The following is a 24,518-nucleotide window of genomic DNA, read 5'->3' on the forward strand; positions in this document are numbered from 1 at the left end:
CAGCAATGCCACTCCAGTTGGATGGGGTGGGTCCCAGGAAGTCACTAGGGTGGGGCTGGTGGGTTTCACAAAGTTAATGCCAATTCAGTTCTTGTAGCAGTGTTGGCCTGTGGCCACTCTGCAAAACACTCTCAGAACACCATGGTTAGCCACCACTCGCCTTGAACTCCCAGATTCCTGAGAGTCATCCAAGAAAGACTGCAGCATGAGCTGGGGCTGACTGCCTGCCACCAAAATTGTCCCACGTGCTGGCACAATCGCTGCAGGCTGTCTGCTGCTGGAAAAACCTCCTGCACTGTGCAGGGCAGGGCTGGCTGCCCAGACACCAAGAGTATCCCTGGATGATGCCGAACAAACTGTGCATGGTGGGGTCCCAGGGAATCACCAGGGTGGGGACTGTGGAGTTCTCCAGGCCAATTTGGCCATGTGAGGGAGGGCTCCACACAGGAAAGATGGCATCCACCTGTAGGCTACACATGAGATGGGATCCACACTGGGATAATGGTGGCTCTCTCTTTAACGCTCACCCTGTATCTACTCAGCCCAGTCTTTCTCTGTATGTGTCTGGTACCTCTTGAGTTGCTGCCCCTCCACTTGAGCCCAGGGTGACTGCTTGCAAGTGAGTGAATCTGGGCACAGCCTTTTAAGAGGATGTCTGGGTTTCCAGCCACCTTCTGTCTCACCAAGATGGTTGGAATCCTTGCTGATTTTCACAGGCAAGTATTGTGGGGACTCCTCAACCCAGCACTGGACCCCTGGGCTAGGGAGCCTGTTGTGGGGCTGGGACCCCTCACTCTTCATTGGGGTCCTCCACCATGAGATGTCCCTCCTGATTCTCAATTACTACCTGTGAGCTTGGGGTCAGCTCATTTTGTGTCTCTGCCTTTCCTATCAATCTCAATGTGGCCTCTTCTTTATATCCTTAGTTATAGTTTTATTCAGCTAGTCTTCAGATGGTTCTTGAGGTTGAGTGTCCTGTAATTTAGTTGTAATTTTAATGTGGTCATTGAGGCAGCAGGCACTGCATTTACCTATTCCACTATTTTTGGAGACTCTCTCTTGAGCCATTCTTAACTGTCCTTCCCCAAGCACCATGATTTCATGACTCCTCTTCTTTACTTATGTAACATCTATACCTGCCTTTTCCACAAGAAATTTCCTCATCAAGACTTAGTTCAATATTACCTTTTCCAAGAAACCCTTCATGATTCCTGCTTTCCTTGGCCCCTTCCTCTCTTCTACCACAGCACATAATTTTAATGTGCCATTTACCTTATTGTATTTAAAACTATTTTCATATTTTTCTCCCACACCATATTTTAAGTTATGTGAAGGTAATTTATTTTTTTGTTTGTATTCCTAGAGTCTAGCACCATGTGCCATAAAACAATAGGTAAATGGATGCTGATCTTCATCTTCCTCTCAGTTCTACACTATTCAGCACAATTGACTGCTATCCTCCCAATTTTCTAAGCATTTGTTTTGCAAAGCACTTTTCTTATCTCCTCTAGCTCTCTGGACCATCCGTTATTCTGACACTCTGATGATTCTTATTCCTTCCCTTATCCTGTAATATTTGACATTTTAGTGATTTATACTTCTGTTCTTTCCTTTTCTCCCCTGCACCCTATCCCTGGATGGTATACTGAGACCTTCACCTATAAACATAGTCTGACACATAACCAACATTTAACATCAGCCAGAGGCTACCACCCCTGAAATGCTCCTTTTCTGATGTTTTCTTCTGTTCTCAGAGGTGATTCTCCAGCAATGTGGTATGTTTTCAGTCTTTCATGGCACAATGAATATCTATATATTTTTATATGTATTCTAGATTTAGTCAAATGATTATTTTTGTAATTTATGAGGAATCAGTAAATCAGAGATCTGAAGAAATTTCAAGACCACAATAACCATGAAAATAAATAAAGCCAATATAAATCAGAACCAAAAATATTATTGTGGACCTAAGAGAATTCAGATAGAAACGAAATATAGGTCACCTCTATTTTCTATTTCTATTCAGGAGGCCATTTGTGGCATTTCATTGTGACTGCACAACTCTTAGAATGATGATTCCATTCTAAAATGTAAATTCCACCACCTTGGCCTCACCTAACTGATAAGGTGGAAGGGATTTTGTTGGAGTCCAGAGTCCAAATGTGAGAATAATGCTTAACTCTGGTGACAATAAAGCCTACACAGTGCTGCCCTTTGCAGACACCCTACTTGGAATGCTGAAGCAAGTGGATATTCTCCTTCTCCTGGGAAGACAGGCTTGACTCGTTCAGTGGCTGAGTTTTTTTTATAGCTGATCTTTCACCAGCTTCCCTATTTGTCTTTGGGATTAGAGAGAGCAAGAATCATGTTCACTCATCACTCAGTTCACAGCCTTATCATTGGCAGTTTGTTTAGCTTTGAGGTTGTGTTCAGGCCTTGGCCTTAACAGGGAAAATTTTAGGATCTGAAATAATAGGGGTTATCTGACAATTCACTTCATGTCCCCTGATGGCGAGAACACACTTTACTAAAAGTTCTAATATTTGTGTGTGTGTGTGTGCACATGAACATTGTAAAGAAGCTGCTTCACTGTAACTACACAGTTTGAAGATTAAAGAAAATTTTTGATCCCCTCTTTGACTCCCTATAAATTGTACCTGTCCCTGGCCATATAGCTCTCAGCAGGACTGATTTAGTGCAATGATGAGGTCCCTGAATGTTCACTTCAAATGACCAATCTTCTCTTCCTGGATGTCCAGTGTCCTCAACTTTGCTTCAGAGCATTATACCTGAATTCTGATATTATAACTCATGCTCTACAGAGTGGTGAAAAAAAAAATTCCCTCTAATAACTTCTTAGCACTCATATCCTAACTCTGTTTCTCTTAAACTGTCCAATCAAAGGTATAAAAGACCACCTACAGAGCATCCATTCTCCCAACATCCTCCTTGTCATCAAAACCCCAATTTGGGAGAAATTGCGCCCCTCCTCCACATGGCCATGCAGCTCCCCTCCCCTTTCTGGTGATTGAGTTAGAAACATGTAATACAATCCTGGGCAAGGACAATCTGCTGGAGGCAGGAGTGGCTTCTCAGAAAGGTTTCTTTAATAATAAAAAGACACATGCATAGATACCCTCTTATTTCTCTGGATCCTTCATGTGACATGACATTTGTTTTGTGATGTATTAACAAAGAGAAGAGACATCAATAGACACAAGTGTTATAACCTTCTGAAGAGACAAGAATTTGTGTGAAATATTTGTATACATATCTATTTAATAGACATTATTAATGTCTTTGATTAGGATTAGCCATTATGAAGTTTAGAAATTAATACAAATGGAAGATTCAATTTAAATTTACAGAATAATAATCAGCCTAACTGTGTCCCCAGGATTAAGGGAAGTAGCTCTGAAAAGGAGCACTAAAAGATGCTCCAATCTTAGTGTCTTAAATGATAGTGTTGGGTGTGGGGAGGAAAAAGGTCCAGTCTCCCAAACTCAGAACAGATCCACATCTCCGGCTCTACTATGAGGGTAGAAATCACCCCACAGCATAGAGAAAACCCTGGCATGTAACGAGGAGGTCGAGACTCGAGGCCAGCACTGTGGTGGACCAGCTATGAGCGCAGTCTTTACTTTCTCTCCCTGTTCGACAAAGAGATGAACTCATTGATCCAGAAGTCCCTTCAGTGATAGAACACTTCAGCTTGATGGTGTTGACTGGTGGCCCACATCCCAGAGAGGAGTCTCAGGCCTAAGAGCTTCAGAAGTACAGGAAACATGGGGAAGAAACTTCTCAATTACTGGAGCAACTTTAGGGCATCTCATTCTTTTATTTCTGAATGGTTAAAAACTTAATGCAATGTGTCCTCTTCATGTCCTCTTGTTCCCTTCCCTTCTCTCCTGTTTCCATGCCCTGCTGTTATTTGGCCAGCTTTATTCTCTCTGCTCTCTAACCAGTACTCAACAAGGGGAGAGAGCTCAGACCTGTGCCCAGGCTCAGGACAGACAGCAGCCTGGGTATTCCCACTGCCCAAATCCTCCTCAAAGCCACTGACTTTACCCCCCCCCCCAACAGAGAAGTGCGTGCTGTATTCCCCTGAAGGCCTGAAAGGAGCACCTTTCCCCTTTAGCTCCGTTCCAGTCCTGCTTGAAGGAGAATTACACCCCTTGTGATATTTAATTTCATGTGCCAATTTGGCTAGGCTATGACACCCAGTTTGGGGTAAAACACCAATCTGCGTATTGCTGTGAAAATATTTGTTAAATGTGATTAACATTTAAATCAGCAGATGAGTTAAGCAGATTACCCTCCACAATGTGGGTGGGACTCATTCAATCAGTTGAAGGCCTTAAGAGAAAAAGACGGTAGCTCCCTGAGGAAGAGGGAATTCTGCCTCTAGACTGCCTCTGGACTCAAGCTACAACATCAACTGTCCCCTGGGTCTTAGCTTTCTGGCCTACCCTGCAGGTATTGGACTTGCCAACCTCTACAATTGTGTAAGCCAATTCCTTGAAATAAATCCTGTCTCTGCGTCTGTCTCTCTGTCTCTCTCTCTATGTCTCACTCTGTCTGTCTGTCTCTGTCTCTCTCCATGTGTATCTACACACACACACACACACACACACACACACACACACACACACACACACATCCTTTGGTTCTGTTTCATGGGAGAACCCTGACTAATATACCCTTAAAAGCACAAATCCAAGCCTTCCAGAAACCAAAGGGGAGAATCTGTAGACCCAACACATTTCTGGCTCATAGTCCTTCACCAGGCTCATATGCTCCATCAATTACACGGAACACTTTGTCAATCATTGCCCACAGGGATTTAAGATCTCCCTGGAGTCACCACACGATGGCAATGAGACTGATAGGCAATTTGAGTTTATGTCTAAATTAATTTTTCAGATATATTTGTTTACTAATCTAGTTTCCCTTTCTGGATTGTCTCTTTGTGGTTTTGTCTAAAACTTGCATTCTGTTTCTCTGTTCTGTTGTAAGGAACAAATTATCTTTATTATCTATAAAATCTTCCTAGTTGGTCTTAGTACTTTGCCTAGTGTCTGGCACATTTTTATTTTTAAACTTGGTGTAATGTCTGGCACATAATAGGTTCTCAATATATATATTGAGACTTGAGAACGTTTAAGATAGATATATAAATCTTCTTCCAGCTGAAACACCTAGGATTTTATAGGAGAAAGACGCCTGGCATTTTTTCTTCCATTTTAAGATTTATTCTAACACTCAAGTAAATTATTGAAAAGGGGAAAAGTCATCTGTGGTTGCTCTCTATTAATATATTGTTTTAATTCTTCTGTGATGTCTGGGGACTTTTAGGAACTGAAACATCAACTAAAAGTCAATATTAGGAACTGATTGCATTTCATGCTCCATGCTTACTAGGGTTTAGAATATTTTCATTGCTACAAACTCAGACTCACTCTCCAAATCATGGGCTAGGGACACCTGCCCTTCCCCGAAGCAGACTTAGGTATGGTTTTCCTGTCTGTTCGCATTGGGCTCACACTACTCCCTGTCATTAAGGCCTTTGCTCGCGTCCTTCTGGGGCACAGACTTAATTTTGCAGTTCTGGCCCTGCTTTAGCTCCTCCAAAAAGCTACAGTTGGCTACTTCGGTAAGAAACTACCTCTGTATGAGTTCCTCTCCTCAGAAATTGACTGAAAGTTACATATGGATGGAATTTTTGTTTTCTATTTCTGTTGTGCCTTCTCAGAGCGCCAGACTCAGGGTGCTAAGCCATACTCTAAAGAAGTAAAGCGCAGGAAAAGGGGGACAAAAGAAGGCCACCCTCGATCAGCCACGGCCACCTGCGCAGGATTAAGCCTCTGGCACTGGCCCCTGGAGCTTTCGAGACTACTGGCAGTCTATTTTGAAGGTCTTGTGGTTAAGACCCTTAAACATCCCTACATTGCTTAAAATTTTCTGAGTAACATTGACATAGTCTCCCTAAAATTATCTAAATCTTTCTGGAACCTATTTAGTTTCTTTCCTACCTTCAGGGGCGGTGGGGGTGGGGGGTGGTATAGTGGAGGGGAGGGGTATTCCAACCTTATCCTATGACTTACTTTGCAAAGGCATGTATCCTCTTATTGGATCTGAAGCACTGCTTTTCAGGTTTCACATACTGGCATTCTAGGGTTTAATTAAACAGTCACTATTAACCACATCCATTCCCCTCAGGATGGTGAAGACTGCCATCTTTATCTTAAGGCACTAGAAGACACATGGGATGGGAACAAAGCTCCTGCTTCAGTGAAGCTTACTTCCGGTGGAAGGAGATAGATAACAGACAAACAATCAAATAAATTTATGACATAGTGGTGACACGGCTAGGCAGAATCGCAGTGAGGCACAGCCAGCTGCACAGGCGTGCAACCGGCAGCTGTACGGGGCCCGCAGTCAGAAGGGCCCACAACTGGGTTTAATGCCCTGCGGTCACTGTCTTGAAATTCTTAATACTTTTATCTCTGATTTGGGATTTTAGAATTGAAATCTGATGGGACCAATGAGGTGTGCAAAGGGGGAATAGAGGTTCCGCCTGATCCTGCAGCCTCCCCAAAACAAGTTCTCAGCCTTCTCTCCCCACCTTCTGGCACCTGGGCCCCAGCTTGCCTTCCCATCTATGTCCCCACCTCATGACCACTGCCAACCTGGGGCGCCAGTAGGGACCTGGACATGGGCGTGGGAAAGGTCAGGGGTAGGCGCACATGTCCTGTGGCATCTTAGGGTGGGGCAGGACAATAGTTGTCCTTATCCCAGGGCTTGTAGCACCATGGTGCATTGGGTGAGTGATTTGGTGGGGGTGAACCTCTCTCCTACCCCTGGTCCAAGTACCTAGTGTGTCATGGAGCTGAGCTGGTGAAAGCTACCCCATGACGGTGCCTGCATGCAGCTCGCTGGCTGCCAGGTTCCCCTACCCAAGGGCTGCCAGGTTGATGTGCTGTGCCCATATGGGGGCGAGGAAGTTGAGCAGACATCTCCCCTTCCTACATGCCCACCAGCACAACCCACAGTGGACGGCGACCCCAAGTGCTTCTGAGGTTTGGTCCTAGGCTACAAGTATCCCTGTGTTTTAGGGAGTATCACATTAAATAGCAAATAAACAACAAGAGAGGTTGAGAGAGAGGCCATGGGAAAAAGGCAAAAGCTTCCTATAGTAGAACATTTAACTTCACCTTTTTGCTATGTGTTTTGAACCAGACACCCTACATTTTCATTTTGCACTGAAGCTCACAAAGTATGTAGCTTGTCCTTGGATCGGGGCGAGAAAGTGATGGATGAATAAAACTCTGGTTCATTTGGTGTAATTGATGAGGGCTTCTCTGATAAGATGACATTTGAGCAGAGACCAGAAGAAGGTGAGAGGGAGCCATGTGGATACCCGGGGTAAGAGAGTTAGGCAGTGGGAAGAGCAAGCGCAAAGGCCCTGTGGCAGGTGCATGTTAGGCATGTGTCAGGAGCTGCTGGGAGACCACTGTGAGGGCAAAGCGAATGTGAGTGGAGTGGTAAAGATGAAGGCACAGCAGTAATAGGGGTGGGGGTCAATTATACAGGACATGGTATGCTATTATAAGCACTCTGGATTTTACTCTGAGTGAAATTGGAAGCCACTGGGAGTATTTTAACATTTTAAGCCACTGAGAGTCACACAGTGAAACGACTTGATATGATGTATGCTTTAAGAGAATTATCTATGAGTTCTTACTGACCAATTATATAAAATATTTGTTTCCTTCTCTCTTTCCCAACATTACTCTCCATCACTTTACCCTGCTCCCTCCTTCTTCATGGTATGTTATCACCATGGTGTGTCATCACCTGGTATGTTAGATATAGATTTTATTTGTTTTTCTCCCCAGACTAGAATATAAACTCCATGACAGCAAGGACTTATTCCCTGTGTCCCTGGAGCCTAGGTCAGTATCTGACGCATAGTGGGTTCTCAATGGTTATGTTCTGCATGAAGGAATGAATGGGTCTTTTAAGGCAAATTAGCATCTTGCTGGGCTAGGTAATCTAATGCTCTCCTTCTTCTCAATTCCTCTACAGATCATCATCCAGACTGTCAAGGCAATGCACTCCACTCCACTCAGGGAAATACATCATTGTTAGTTCGCCTTCCAGATACTGACCTAAATCTAACTGCTTTAAACTTCATTCATTATCCTCACTCTGCCCCTGTCCTTCTGCTTACTGGTTTCCTTTTTAAAAGATATCTTCCTCACATATCCAAGTAATGTTTTTGTTTACTAGAGAACATTTTGAGAGAAAAGGAGGGCAATAAAGTATAATGGCCAAGAGTGTGGTCTCTAAAATCTCATAGAGCTGGGTTCAAACCTTTGTCCCTCCACCTACTAGCTGTGTGACCTTGGAAAAGCCACTGACCATCTCTGGCCCTCAGTTTCCCCATCAATAATCTGGGAGAAAATCTGTTTTCTCACCAGATTTTTCTAAGGAATAAAACAAGTTACATTTTTTACTTGCTTGATAGAGTTCCTGGTGGCATTGTAAGCACGCTAAATAAGGTACATAGTTTTAAATTAAATAAAAAGAAGAAAGAAGAAAATAGTATTATAATATAATCCCACCACTCAGGTGCAACCATTTTATGACAACTTTTCATGTAGTTGAAGAGTTTCTTATTCTCCCCCAAGTCTTCATATTTCTAAGTTAACTCCCCCCAGGTCCCAGAGCGCACATCGCATAGAACAATATGAATTAAATTGAAATAGGTAGTGAGTTATCCTGGTCATCTTCCTAGGTCCTTTACAGTTTATCAGTGATCCTCCTCCTAAACTATGTCTCCCAGAACTGGATGCAACATGGTCTGATTAGCACAAATTGTCCTGGGACAATCACCTTGACCTGACCACTAGACCTCCAGGAGCACAGCCTAGGTTGCAGTGACTTATTTTCCTAGGATTCTTCCCAAACCCCAATTCTTTCTTACATAACTTTTTTATCTTCAGAAAAGTATTGTACATTCATCCAGCTAGGTGACATTTCGTGGGTTGAGCCCATAAATCTAGCTACTGGAGATCATTTTAAATCTTCATTTTTTTTTCATTCAGTATATAATTTGCACACTCAACAAGCATATTTTCTATGCTTATAACTATGCTCTTAATAAAAATGATAACCTCTAGAAAATTAAATCATGCCACCAATGACTTCTCTCAAGCTTGACAATTATTCATTAATCTATATATTTGGACTTCAAAAAAAAGCTGCATCCATCTAAATTCAACACTTTCTTGAATATGTCTTCAATTAGTCTATAGAGATATCATAAAAATATTTTTGTCAGATTTTTTAAATCAACTTTCACCATTGCCAGAGACTGAATTTTGCTGCCCCCCCACACCCATTCATATGTTGAAACCCTAACCCTCAATATGACTATATTTGGAGCTAGGGATTTTAGGAGATAATTAAGGTTAAATGAAGTCATAAGAATGGGGTCCTAACCCAATAGAATTGGTTGCCTTATGAGAAGAAGAAGAGAAAGATATTTCTCTTTCCATGTGAATATACCAAAGAAAGCCCATGTGAGGACACAGTCAGGAGGTGGCCTTCTGCAAGCCAAGAAGAGAGTCCTCACCAGGAACTGAATTCATTGGCACCTTGATCTTGTACTTCTAGCCTCCAGAACTATGAGAAAATAAATTTCTGGTTTTTAAGCCACTCCATCTATGGTATTTGGTTATGGCCTCCTGAGCAGACTAAGACAGCCATCTTTGTAACATTCTCCATAGCTCACAGATTAATAAACCCTATCCAAAAGAGGGATAAATTGGTTCAGCAAGATTTTGTCTTAGTGAACTGATTCTGACTTCCAGGATGATTGTCCTCTTTTTTAGTAGTGACAAAACTTTGGTTAAATAATGATTTCTAGACTTGTTCATGGTGTCAACATCAAATATATTGGTTTGCAATTTCAAGAAGCCACCTTATTTTTCTTTTGAGTATCCAAACTTTTGTTTATATCTTATTTGCTGGCGTTATTCCAGATCACCACACTTTCTCAAAGATTTTTTTTTAGTAGTTCTTTACTCCCATTTCCCATTTCTCTTAGTAGACTGTGACTTGGTAAATGTTTGATTATATAAGTAAATGCTTTCTAAGTTTCAGATTCCTCATGGCTCCTCTTTGTATCTTCTGGGCCCAGTACAGTGCCTGATTTGTGGTAATCACTCAACAGTTGTTCACTCAGACAAAATTGATCTTACTGAAGAATGAATGATGCTATCTAGTTTGCCAACACCTCACAGATAATGAATGTGGGTTGTGCCTATTAAACCATAAAGCACCATATAAAAGTCTAAAATTGTCATGCCTAAGGGATCCCAGCAGGAAACATAAATGGATAACACATTAGGGCTGTAAGAGGTAGCAGGGAGTAGTAGATCATGCCATTTTATCAGTCTCGTGGCTTTTATTACAAAGCATGTTAGCTACAGTCAGTAACTGTTGTATCATATGGACCTCAACATACCTAACGGCTTACACATACCTGAAGCTGATTTCTTGCTCACGTAATCTTTTTCCAGGTTGGCGCAGGGTCATGGTGAGGGTGAAGGGTGGGCCAGGAGGCTCGGCTCCACACTATCTTTCAGGGAAACAGACTACTACGTCTCTTTCATTTTTAACAGGTTGCTCTGGATATTTACATATAGCCAAGTAAGAGAAAAAAGCTGGGAGAGTCATTCATGTTTGGATTTTACAGGTCAGACCTGAAAGAGGTGCCCATAATTTTATTCACAGTTAATTGGTTAAATCTTGGTCACATGGCTGTATACTACTGCAATGGCAGCTGGGAAATGAGTCGAGCTGTATGCCCAAGAAGAAGCAATAGTTTGATGAATAGCCAGCCATTTGTGATTTTAAATCTGGTAACCACTAAAAATTTTTATAAACATTATCTGGCTAAAACTATATGGGCCAAATAAAACATATTTGAAGGCCGAATGTAGCCCATAGGCCTCCAGTTTGCAACTCTGCATTGTATAAATGTTAAACACCATTATTATTAGCTAAGATATACTTCTTTGGAATATTGAGATCTGAACTCATTTAAAGTCACATATGATTATTTCAGAATGCAGTAGTTGTTTTGTGTGTGTTTTTTAACTTTTCATTCTTCTCATATGGAAAGCTCTCCAATTCTTTTATGATCTTCTACAACACTTTCTGGACCACTGTCATTTAAAGGGCAACATGTAAGAAAATATTAATATTTATGCCTGCACCTCGTCTCTCTCATGTGACCCTCCAAACCTTCCCATAGTAATCACCAGCCACGTTTTTGCCCCAAATGATTTTCTTCTTGGAACCACGCTTGCAGAAGTCTCTTATGAAACACTGACTGGGTAGAGGGTTTCTATGCCTTGCTGGTGGGAGACAGTGAGCTGAACTAGGAAAAGGTCTAATGGGACAGCATGCTGGCAGTCGCCTCTGGGCTTGCCTGGCAGCCTCTCAGACTCTCCCTCCTCATCCCACCTCCATCCTTCTCTTGAGCTCTGGGTGCAGTGCCCAGCTACTCAAAATCTATTGTCCTCTGGAAATACCAACAGGAAAATAAGGGAATTACAGTTGAAGGAAAGGAAATTCTACACGTAAATTTTAATTTCTAATCCTTTGAAACCATCTCCTTCCCCAACCACTCTTAAATAAATAGGCAACTTTGTTGAAGCCCTGCATCTGCTTTAAAGCAGCAAAGAATTGCTGAGGGAAGAGAAGTGCTTGCTCTAGATCCCAATGAAATGGACCACTGATTAATGGACACAACCGAAATGAATGAAGGTAGTTGCCCCCAAGAAGCCCATAGTCTAGAGGAAATAAAAACATAAAATAAAGAAAAGACTGTGTTATAAGGGATAGGAGTATATTGATGAGTTTAAAAGGATAGATGATAAAATAAATCTTGACAAAGATATAAAGGCTCAATCAAATCTAGTATTGGCCAAGATGTCTAAAGCAGGGATGGTCCCCATTGGTGACAATAGAGATAGATACAACCAGCCAGGAAAGCAATCTGTCAGTGTGTACAAAACCATAAGTACATTTTCTTTCTTTCTTTTTTAATTAGTTTCAGGTGTACAAAACAATGCAGTAGTTAGACATTTATACCCCTCGTGTAAGTACATTTTCTTTATCCAAGCAACTTCACTTCTAATCATTTATCTAAAAGAAACAATAGGATAGGATGGACATGTGTGTATGTAATTCATTTGATTATAGTGTGGTGCATGATGGGGAAAATTGGAAACACTTGAATATTAATTTATAAGGGACTGACTTAATAAATTTTGGTTCACATATAAAAAAACACTATATAATCATTTTAAAAGATGAAGCAAATCTATATGGGTTGAAATTTTAGAACACCTACTCTTTACAGTAAATGATAAATTAATTAAACATAGCATAATCCTAATTAAAGAAAGTGGTGTTTATAAAGGCATTAGAATGTCCAAAAGGATACTTAGTAAATTATGTACCATGATAAGTAGAAGAGGTCATAAGAATTGTCAGAGCTATAATTGTATCATCATCATCATCATTTGGGAGGCATATTCTATGTATCAGACACTAAGCTAGACAATTTACAAATATTACTTCATTAAATGCCTATGACAACTCTGTGTGGTATTATTATTAGGTATTGTTATTTATAATTTAAATATGAAAAAATGTAAGGTACAAAAAAGGTAACTTGTTCAAGGTCTTACGGTTAATAAGATGTAGAGCTGGATTTGAACATCTCTGCCTGACTTAAAAGCATCCAGAGTATATAAAGAAACACTATGCAATCGTTTAAAAAGATGAAGCAAATCTATATGGGTTGAAATTTTAAAACATCTACTCTTTACAGTAAATGATAGGAGATTAATTAAACATAGCATAATCCTAATAAGAGAAAGTGATGTTTATAAAAGCATTAGAATGTCCAAAATGATAATTACTAAATTACGTACCACAGTAAGTAGAGGAGATTCTAGGAATTGTCAGAGCTATAATTGTATCATCATCGCCATTTGGGAGGCATTTTCTATGTATCAGACACTAAGCTAGACAATTTACAAATATTACCTCATTAAATCTCTATGACAACTCTGTGTGTTAGGTGTTATTATTCAGAATTTAAATATGAAAAGTGTAAGGCACTAAAAAGGTAACTAGTCCAAGGTCTTACGGTTAATAAGATGTAGAGCTGGATTTGAACATCTCTGCCTGACTTAAAAGCACATACTCTTTCAAAAACACCATAAATACGTAATATATATTACTCAGCTCCAATAAAGTAAGTTTATATCCTAATAAGGGATAGGAAAGGAAGAAAAAAACGCATACAGCTATGAATGATGGTGGTGATAACAATGATAATAATTACTAAATCTTGTGTTTACTGTTTACCAAACTCTATTCTCAGTTTTCTATGATAACATGTTTGAACTTTACAATGACTATATGATATGTACTATGTTATACCCATTTTACAGAAAAGAGAACTGAGGCCCAAGGAAAGTGAGAAACTTTCTCAAGGTCACATAGTTTCAGGACCTTAGTATTTACCTACTTCACTTATACAACCTCTTAGTATTACCTAAGAACTGAGGCCCAAGGAAAGTGAGAAACTTTCTCAAGGTCACATAGTTTCAGGACCTTAGTATTTACCTACTTCACTTATACAACCTCTAAAAGTAGCATGAGAAAGAAACCAGTGAATTTTCATGAGACATCAAGGAACAAGATGACTTCCTAATAAGGATTTTTAAGCTCTCTGAGGATGAGGACCTTGTCTGCCTGTCACTCCTGTTCTTCCAGGGCCTAGAACAGAGACTGACAAATAAGCCCTGCCATAAATGTTTATTGAATGAACAAATGAGCGTCCCGGAGGAAGCATTTCATCAGAACCTTACAGAACTGCTATATTGGGGTACAGTAGGGGGAAAGAAGGAAGTGGAAAATCACTGAGGAGTTACATTTCAGAGAGAAGAAACTCAGAGTTCACATACTGAGGATGTAAAAGGTGGGTGTTAGAGGGGGAACATAAACAGGTATTTGGCTAAAAGTTAAAGTACACTAAAAGGGCCATGGAAGATAAGTTTGGAAAATTAGGTTAGCCTCAGGTGATAAAGGGCTTTGAATGGCAGGCAAAGGAGTTTAGATTTTAGTTAGTAAATAAAGAGGGATTTCTTATGATTTTATTTATTTACTTATTTTAAGAAAAGCTCGACAGATACAGAGCGGGGCATTAGTTAGAGAGTAAGATAAAGTGAAGGAGAGAGAAACTAGAACAAATCAATTAAGAGTTTTATGGAATAGTACAGATGAGAGATTGTGAGAATCCAAACTAATGAAGTCACAATAAACACACACAATGAACTTCTCCTATCACACTGGATAGGAGAAGAACACAAAAGATATTGAGAACATAGAATTGGTCAAAGTCTCATTAGATCTAGTCTATATAAGTAGAGAATTGTGTTTTTTTAAAAAATGGCTGAAAATTCTGTGAAATTCCTCCCACTGGAGATGAGGTCTATGTCTCTGCCTCTTGAACATGAGCAGAGTGAGACAAAAGGGACACAATGTGACTTCCAAGGCAAGGTCGTAAAAGTACATGTGACTTCCACCTGGCCAGCCATCACATTAGAGGTCTGACTGACTGAGACCACCATCTAGAGAAGCCAAATGGAGGTGCTCCAGTCAACAGCCCCAGCTAACCCCAGTCTTCCAGCGATCCCCACCAAAGCATGAGATTCTGTGAGTAGAGCCATCTCGAGCCCTCCAGCCCAGCCCATGTGCTGGGTAAATACCCGCCAAGAGGCTGTATGCAAGGTCAATAGAGGTAGAAGAATCACCCAGCTCAGCCCTAGATGAATTGCTCACCCATAATATTGTGAATCATGTTCAAATTATTGTTCTCTCAAGCCACTAAGCTTTGGGGGTGATTTGTTACATAGTGATAGCTAATTGGAATATAGGGCAACAGTGTAATTTATCACCAAAAGAAAGACATTCAAGGGAATGCAAATAGGTATTAATAATTATAGCAAAACAAGGATTAATTAGCATATAGTTATCCTACCTATAAGTTTCTCAAGATCTTGTTCATTATTGTATCACCGGCACCTAGCACTCTGTATTAGAAAAGCTCTATTGATTAAATAAATCACTTTCTTTTTCTTTCTTATTAATGTATAACTTCAATAAAGTTTACAAATCTCAACTGTACAGCTCAATGAAATTTTCAATACAAGTAGACCCACGTAACAACTACCCAGATTAACATATAGAACATTTCCATCTCTTCTGAGGTTTCCCTTATTCTTCCTCCTAGACTATATCTCACCCAAAGGTAGGATTATCTTCCTCTCTAACACTGTAAATCAGTTTTGTCTGTTGATGAACTTCATTAAAATGAAATCCTACAATGTGTACTTGTTAAAATTGTGTCTGTAAAAGTCATCCATGTTGTTTGATGTGGTGATAATTTGTTCTTTTTCGTTGCTCTGTAGGATTCCATTGTATGCCTATATCACAATTTATCCGTTCTACTGCTGATGGAGATGTGGGCTAATTATTCTTCGGATTATTATAAATAATGCAGCTACAAACGGTTTTATACACCTCTTTTGATCTATCATCTGACAAGTCAGTAAGATCCTCCTTTTTAAACAAACTGTTAGAAATCACTAGCTTATTACATCCAGTCGCTTTATCAATATCTGGGAAGAATACCTAAATAAACTTTAGCAACATTTAACATCTAATTTACCTGCTACTCTTTCATTAATTAGCAACTTTTTGAAACCAGTATGCTCAGAAGAGGGCAGGGGAATTGTAATAGTATTATCTTCAAAATACCTTTGTCAATATTATATTGTCCCAAATTAATTATATATAGAGCCTACTTTCACTCTCAGGAATGCCCATAGAGATGATAGCTTTTATGGTCACCTGACTTTCTCCTCTCCAGGCAACAGACCATAATAAAATCCATACTGAGTGAGAAACATGCCTTTCTTTTGTAAGGTAGAAGAAATGTAATAATACAGTGGAGGGGATTTGCATGTGTGTCCCAAGGAAAATTAACTTCAGGAAAGAGTGTATGTAGCAATTGAAGATCTGAAAACATTCCCTTAAAGTGTTTTTGTCTATGGACCACCTGGAAAATCTTTTCCATCCTCGGAAGTGCTGGAAGTCCAGTTTGAAGATAGATGCCTCAATTCATCTAAAATGGAACTCCCCTGGAAATCAGATAATTGAATTTAAGTAAAAAAATTAAACTAACCAGTTGTTCAGGAACTTAAACTCATTAATTATGAGAAAAGATGTCCTAATACAAGAGTTTTTGTTCAATTGTTGTTCTTTTCAAAAAGTCGTTTATTTATTCAACACATACTTCTTGAGCACCAAATATGGTCCAGGCATGGAACTAGACACCAGCAAGACACTGACGAACAGGGTCCCCAGGTGCGTTTACAGGCAATGTAAAATGCCAGAGACATAAAGAAGGAGAATTGATGAAGCCAGTCAGAATTCTACAGAAAAAACTCTAGCAAGAGACCTTTGAGGAAATCTCAAAGGACGTTTTCATTGCTTTGGTTTACAACTTAATGATGTGTCATATTCAAGTGTATGTGACTGTATGTTTAAATGTACTTTGTTATTTAAGCCATCGGTCCTATAAAAGATGAAACATAACTGACCAACGTGGACCCCAGGTCCCACAATGTTAGTGTTTAGAGTCCTGTTTGCATTTCTAACGGCGTTTCTCATTGTGTACTGCCTGTCAGTGAACTTGATAAACACGTTCAAATTTTACACATTTTACTTTTAAAGTTAGAAAGAGAGTAATGATTCACATATTAACACTTAAAACCAAAGCCATGGTGTTTTATTTAAATTTACACATTATGATCCTTCCCAGAGCTATAACCAGAACTCTGGTTCATTAAATTGGTAATGACTCTTCCCTGCTGAGAACATTTATTTCTATTTAGTTGTAAGCCACAGTTCATTCCTACTCATAAGTGAAGGGACCTCAGATGAGTTGTTATCTGAGGCTTGCCAAAAGTTTGTCTCAGAATAACTGTCCCCTTCAACCTGTTGAGCTCTATGAAGCAACCAGCGTCGCAATTAGTGTGCTTGGAACAGCCAAGTAATTCTGAAATTACCTAACACATGTCTGGCACATATTTGTCTATGAAATCTGAATAGGGGAAAAGATCTCTTAATATTGCAAATTTATTAGCTAGAAGACCATATATTAAGCTCTTATAAACCTAAGTGAGGTGGTATTATCGTTTTAACTGTCCAATTATCTAACAAGAACTCAAGAGAAGGAAGGAGAATAGCTCTTGTCCTAAAACTTCTCTTCCTTAATGCGAGAACCCTGATTAGAAAATTTAAGAGGAAATTCGGACTGTTTGGAGGTGTTGAAAAAAAAAAAATCACTGATTGTACCTCGAACTCCCTTTCTCCAGTCCCCAAGTGCTTGAAAACTGAAAAAAGAGGGGTTTTTTGTTGTTTTCTTTTTCCTGTATAATTTGCTTTATTCCACCACTTATTTCATTTCCAGAATACTCTTTTCTTTTAATATATATTCTTTGAATTGCTTTTTTTGAAATACATTTTTGCTGGGGAATATTGGGGAACAGTGTGTTTTTCTAGGACCCATCAGCTCCAAGTCAAGTCATTGTTTTCAATCTAGTTGTGGGGGGCACAGCTCACTGGTCCATGTGGGAATCAAACCAATGATCGACCTTGGTGTTATGAGAACTGTGCTCTAACCCCTGGGCAAACTGGCCGCCACCATTTTCAGAATATTATTATTATTATTTAATTAGTTTCAGGTGTGGAAAACAATGTAATAGTCAGACATTTATAGCCCTCACAAAGTGATAATCCTCCCTACCCCAATCTGCTACCCCTCTGACATGGGATATAGCTGTTACATTTCCACTGTCTCTAAAAATAGTTTTACTCTCACTAAGTTTCACTCCGGTCATTTGGAAATGGCTGCCTGTGGACTGCTGAAATGGATTCCTGCCCACATCTGGGCTCCCTGGGTGCTGTGGTCTATTAGTACTGTCTGCCACAGACATTGATGGAAGGGCAGGCATGACACATGGCATGTGTTTGCCATTTCTGTGCTCCACGATGATGTTTCAAGTGTTTCACGGGAAACTTGGCATTGGGTAAATTTCAAAGTTCAGAAAATTAGAACAATTATCTCCTTAGTAAATGAGATAAGACTATTGGTCAGTTGATGCCCCACCATTCTCTCCTTTAAAATGATTCGTCCAACAAAGTAGTCATTCACTGTCACTGGTCTGGATATTTTCCTCCTTAAATAAGGCTGCAAAATATCTATTTTAGTAGAAAAAAATCTTAAAAGCTAATTGAAATATCTTGTCATTTTCTCACTAAATTCTATCAGTCCAAAGTAATACAATTCTGTGATTCAGGACATTTAATTAAACCACCAGTTCATACAATGTAAACCATCAATCAAACAGTTAATTGATGAACTGGCTGGTTACATTCATATGTATGAGCTCCAGCTCTGGAGCCAGTCTCTTGAGTTCCCTCCTGTTTCCTTCACTTCCTCCCCATATAACTTTAGGCAACTTGTTAAATCCTCTAAGCTGTGTATTTCTTTATTGTAAAATGGGTATTATAATAATAATTCCTCCTTTGAAGGTTATTTTGAGAAAATACTGAGATAATCCTCATAAAGAGCATATAGCACATTGCATATGTTCAATAAATATTAGCTATCATAATCACAATTTAGAAGAGTGTGGGAGATTTATTTTTTACCTCGTTCAACAGCCAAGTGGAAATTTAATTAATTTGGTGTTACAAATTATTTTACATTTCTACATCTCTTCCTCCTTCCATGATCAAAAACAATTGAATTCTGACTGGTTTGAAGGCTTAAACACATTTATGTTTAAGAATGTTTTACATGTGCAAGCTTCTATAATATCCAAATAATTAAAACCAAAATGAGGTAGGAATTAAATTATATTGTTTCTTTAATTCTCTTTTGAGTGTAAACATGGCTTCAAAATACATGAGCAACAAACACATTACCAGGGACTGTAATATTTGGATAGATTCCTTAGATGTGTAAAATTTCTCATAGAAATTCTAAGATTCCAGGGGTTTTCACAAAGGAAGGCAGAAGAATCAGAGATATGGCTTTAATTACTCAAAATGGAATAACTAAATTTAAAAGGTTTTCAACTACCTGGTAGCTCTTGGTTTGGCCTTTCAGTACATTTTATCTTATTCTCCCCATAACTATGAACAGGTCTGATGATCAGTTAACCTATTTATTGTCTTAGGATATTTATGCATAACAAGCCCATCGATCACTGTCTACGTTTACAATGTGGGAAGATGCTCCTGGGAGAAGCCTACAAATATTAATGTCTGCTCATACCTGCTTTATATAAAATAGGTTTACCTGGTTTATAAATACCACAATTTTGACAGAGACAAAGTTTCTATTCATTTTGTGGCTTAATTTTTAATGTTAGTTTAATTCTTGTGTGTGTTTGTTTCTTAACCAGAAAAGGCTCTAATTTGTCTACTCATAATTCTAACTTGTTTTAGTCTTCAAATACAATGGCTTTCATTTTTTCACTAGTTAACTTAAAACTTGGTTCACTCTTGTTTAGAAATTAAAGAATCTTATTACGTTAATCTTGATAGTATCTTAATCTGCATTGCAAGTTCAATTTTCCAGAATCAGACGCTGAGATGGAGTTTGGGTGAAAAATTTTTATTAAGAATCCACACTTGTGAAAGGAAGGAAGTGGAAGTAGATTTGGGCAGAGAAAGAAGTAAAACTGCAATGCAGGCGGACAAAGCCTCAGCTATCCCTGTGGGAAAACCTGGACCGAGGCTGACCATCTGAGGGTGCCACATCAGGCTGAAAGCCAGACTTTCATTTCTTGTTCAATTCAATCACCGATGCAGGCTGCCCCAGGAAGGTGTCACTTCAGCAAGGTGACTCTCTGCAGCTAGGTGGGTCCCGGAGTGGCTGATAGCTGTACAGTCTGGTGAGTACACTCCTGCTGCCTGGGAGTGTGTTCCTCCTTGAAAGGAGAGCTGAGGGGTATGGACTTGTGGCCATCACCATCTCCTGTAGACACACTTTAATTAAAACTAATGGTCTCCAGGAAGAGGTAGGTGAAAATAATCCACTGGAGGCAGAAAAAATATCAAGAACTCATATTTACCTTTTATTTAATCTTTTTAAATTATGGTAAAATACACGTAACAAAACAAATGCCATCTTAACCATTTTTAAGTGTACAGTTCAGTAGTGTTACATATATTCAAATTATTGTGCAACCAATCTCCAGAACTTTTTCATCTTAGAAAAACAAAAACTCTATACCTATTGAACAACAACTCCCCATTCTCCCCTTCCTCCCAGCTCCTGGCAATCACCTTTTTATGTTTCTATAAATTTGACTACTCTAGGTACCTCACATAAATGGAATCCTATGACGTCTGACAAGTTCGCGAACTTGTTGCTAACTTTTTTTGATATCAGAGGGATTATTCATTATGAATTTGTACCAACTGGACAAACAATTAACCAAGTTTACTACTTGGAAGTGCTGAAAAGGCTACGTGAAAAAATCAGACAACCTGAACTTTTCACTAACAATTCATGGCTCTTATATCACGACAATGCACTAGCTTACAAGGCACTGTATGTGAGGGAGTTTTTAGCCAGTAAACAAATAACTGTATTGGAACACCCTCCCTACTCACCTGGTCTGGCCCCCAATGACTTCTTTCTTTACCCAAAAATAAAGGAAATATTGAAAAGAAGACATTTTGATGACATTCAGGACCTCAAGTGTAATATGAGGACAGCTCTGATGGCCATTCCAGAAAAAGAGTTCTAAAATTGCTTTGAGGGTGGACTAGGCACTGGTGTCAGTGCATAGCTTCCCAAGAGGAGTACCTCGAAGGTGACCTTAGTGATATTCAGCAATGAGGTATGTAGCACTTTATCTAGGATGAGTTCACAAACTTAATTGTCTGACTTTGCATGGTGTTTGTCGTTTTGTGACTGGCTTATTTCACTTAACATATTTGCCTCCAGGTTCATCCATGTCATAGCCTATGTCAGAACCTCCTCCCTTTTAAAGGCTGAATAATATTACATTACATGTGTATACTACATTTTATTCATCTATTCATCCATTTAATGGACACTTGGGTTGGTTTCACCTCTTGGCTACTGTGATTAATGCTGCTATGAACAAGGGTGTACAAATACCTGAGTCCCTGCTTTCAATTCTTTTGAATGCATGCCCAGAAGTGAAATTGCTGGATCATATGCTAATTCTATTTTCAGTTTTTGAGGAACCTCCATACTGTTTTCCAAAGAGGGTGTACCATTTTACCTTTGTACCTATAGTACACAAAGGTTCCAATCGCTCTACATTCTCTCCAATGCTTGTTATTTTCTGGTATTTGATATTAGTCACCCTAATGGGTATGAGATGATATCTCATTGTGGATAATTCATCTTTTTAACTTTTATCTATGATTTATAATACAAAAGCTGTAATATTACAGTGACAGACACATGAATTCACTCACTCAACAAGGAGGTCAGGGCAGAGGCAGGCCCTGGGAAAAGAATTTCAGCCTCTCTAAGCCAACGCAGAAACAGATGACAACTATGTAAACATATATTGGGGGTGTAAATAAGTATTTCATCAATAAAGTTATAAGATCAAAAACTTCCAGACAACTGTTTTACGGGAAATATTTTGAGATTCTAGAAAATAGTCTAGAATTCTGAGACAATGTCTGTTTCCTAGTTCTTAGTTCAAACACACATAAAACTGCTACCATTTGGCTTATACAACCTACACACACACACACACAACACAAAGACCTAAATTAAAATATTCAAAACTCATTTTTTGGCAGAGGAGTAAGAATTGCATAAATAGTGATAAAACTAAATAGAACAAAAAAAATTAAATTAATATTTAAGAATAAAATTCAATAAAACCTAAAGACTTTTAAATTATTGATTAGAAGAGAGGCACTGCTTCTTAACTTCCTGGTTATTCTCAAAGGCAAAATTCCAAATTAGTGCATAGGAAATGTCAGTGTTTAGGTGTTCAGAGCAAAACTGAAATGGTCTGCATAGGATTGCCCGGCTTTTTGGAGACTGGTGATTTAATATAACTGCATGCCAAAAACAGCCCAGCAAGATGATAACAAGAAATAAATAGAATCAGACAGTCCTATTAGACACGGCTCTTCCATGTAAATTCACCTACTGAGTGAATGTCAAAAGATACAAGTGCACAAATGAACTTTCCAAAAGCTCTCTAGTGTCTTTTGTATTAAAAGCCAAGTCATCTTTTTCCATCCAATTCCTTTCAAACAATAGAGTGCCTGGGAAAGATTGAAAGCATATAAGAGATTTCTAAGAGATACTTAGAAAGCATAACTGTTAGATTATAATTATGAACTACTTATAAAAATATGAAAGGTTGATTTGGATTAATCAATTTATACATTACGTTCTACAGAAGGGTTACGTATATCCCCCCAGAAATCAAGAAGGTGACTGGAGACCAACAGAAAGTGAGCCAGTGATGTGTTCCAAAGGGAAGCCTTGGATTTCATGGCAGCCATCACAAGCTCCCAAGATTTGACACGCAGTCACTTGACTACAGATCTGAGTCAGAAACCCCAGATTCCTGACCCACAGGAAACTAAAAGAAATAAAATTGTACTGCTTTAAAAAGCTGCTAAGTTTTAGGGTCATTTGTTATGCAGAAACAGAAGATATACCAAGTATTTAATTTATCTCATTTAGGTATATAAATAAATATTCAGACTTTAGGAGAAATTATAGAGTATCAGTGCTTAAAATGCCAAACTGTAAAACAGTCATTTCTATATTTCACATTTGAATAAAAGGAACAAATACCCAAAGACAATTATGAGAATCAGTTTTATGTTGATTCTTCAAATCAATCGTTACTTCTTATTTTTGATCCTTACAGCTCAACTTTTAGCATTCATATAATTTAAAAGAGTAGCAACAGCGAAATAAAGCACTAACAAATTTGGTTTCTAAGACTTTACTTGCATTTATTTCCCATTTGCTTTTAGAAACAAAACTGGCTCAAATGATCTCTAACTTTTGAAAGTCATATAAATAAAATGCTATCAGTGAAGTTTGAAGCATTTATAAAAATCCGGGTGCCTGAAATGTGCTTAGAGTTATTGAAACTATTGTATTAATAAAGGAATCTGGATGTCTCATATGCAGAGCTGCATATGTTATTGTCTACACACCAGATACAAAGTCAACTGTTCCATGCTCATTAAAAAAATGCATCTAGAGCTGCCCCCATTCATAAACAATATTTGCATGCATGAATTTTTCATTTCTTAAAATGGTAGAGCTATGATAAAGTAGCAAAACTACTCTCCTAGACCAGGATTAAATGAAGAAAAACATTTATAATTAGCATCTGCTACTTCCCTGAGATAAGGGAGATTTTATTTTGTTTTTCATGATTAAGTTGACACTGTGAGAAAAGCAAATGTAAGCCCAAAATTTGAGGTCAGTTCTGTTTCCTAAGGGCAATCATGTCATGCGTAAAAAGATAGGCTATTTAAGATTGATGGTTTCCTGATAATCAAATTGTTCCCATCTGTTCTGTAATAGTGGATAATGTTACTTAAAAGGAGAATAATAAAGTCAAAATAAAAGATTTTAAAATTAGCCTAAGAACATCCATATATGTATACGAAAAAGAATGCCCTAGACTTGTCATGTACAATTCAGCTAACTCTTGTGCTTTGGGCCCCAGCCAAGGGATGTCAGCTACCAGAAGAAACACAATAGACATACCCTCAAAATGCAGAGTTCCCGAGCCTAGGTCTCAAAGGCAAAGGAGACACCAGGGTAGGTACAGTTAGTCTAGATTCAGAAACCTGATCTCATTTACTAAAGAGGTCAAGATATATCTATTTTTTAACAGCCACAATATAATATAAATGATGACACTTTATTTATTATGTATTTTTTTCCTATGTGCTAAGCAATAAGGCAATGTGCTAAGTACCTTTACAAATGGATTTTTTAAATTCAATTCTAACAAAGAAATATGAGGTAGGTACTATTATTGTTTCCATTTTTCGGATGAAGAAACTGACAGAAAAAGTAGGTAACTAGGAGGTAATATTTATTATTTATTGATCTTTTTAAATGTCTAGAAAAGAGACATCAAGATATAAATCCCTGGTAGATTGACGACCAGAGCCCCAAGTTTCAAAATAACTGTCCCAAGGAAAGGTATGTGCACATAATACACACACACACACACACACACACACACACACACACACTGAAATGTCTTATCTGAAGTAGAAGTTCCCTTTAGAAAGAACCACTA

Source organism: Rhinolophus ferrumequinum, chromosome 14 (genome assembly GCF_004115265.2).
Source record: "Rhinolophus ferrumequinum isolate MPI-CBG mRhiFer1 chromosome 14, mRhiFer1_v1.p, whole genome shotgun sequence".
NCBI lineage: Eukaryota > Metazoa > Chordata > Mammalia > Chiroptera > Rhinolophidae > Rhinolophus > Rhinolophus ferrumequinum.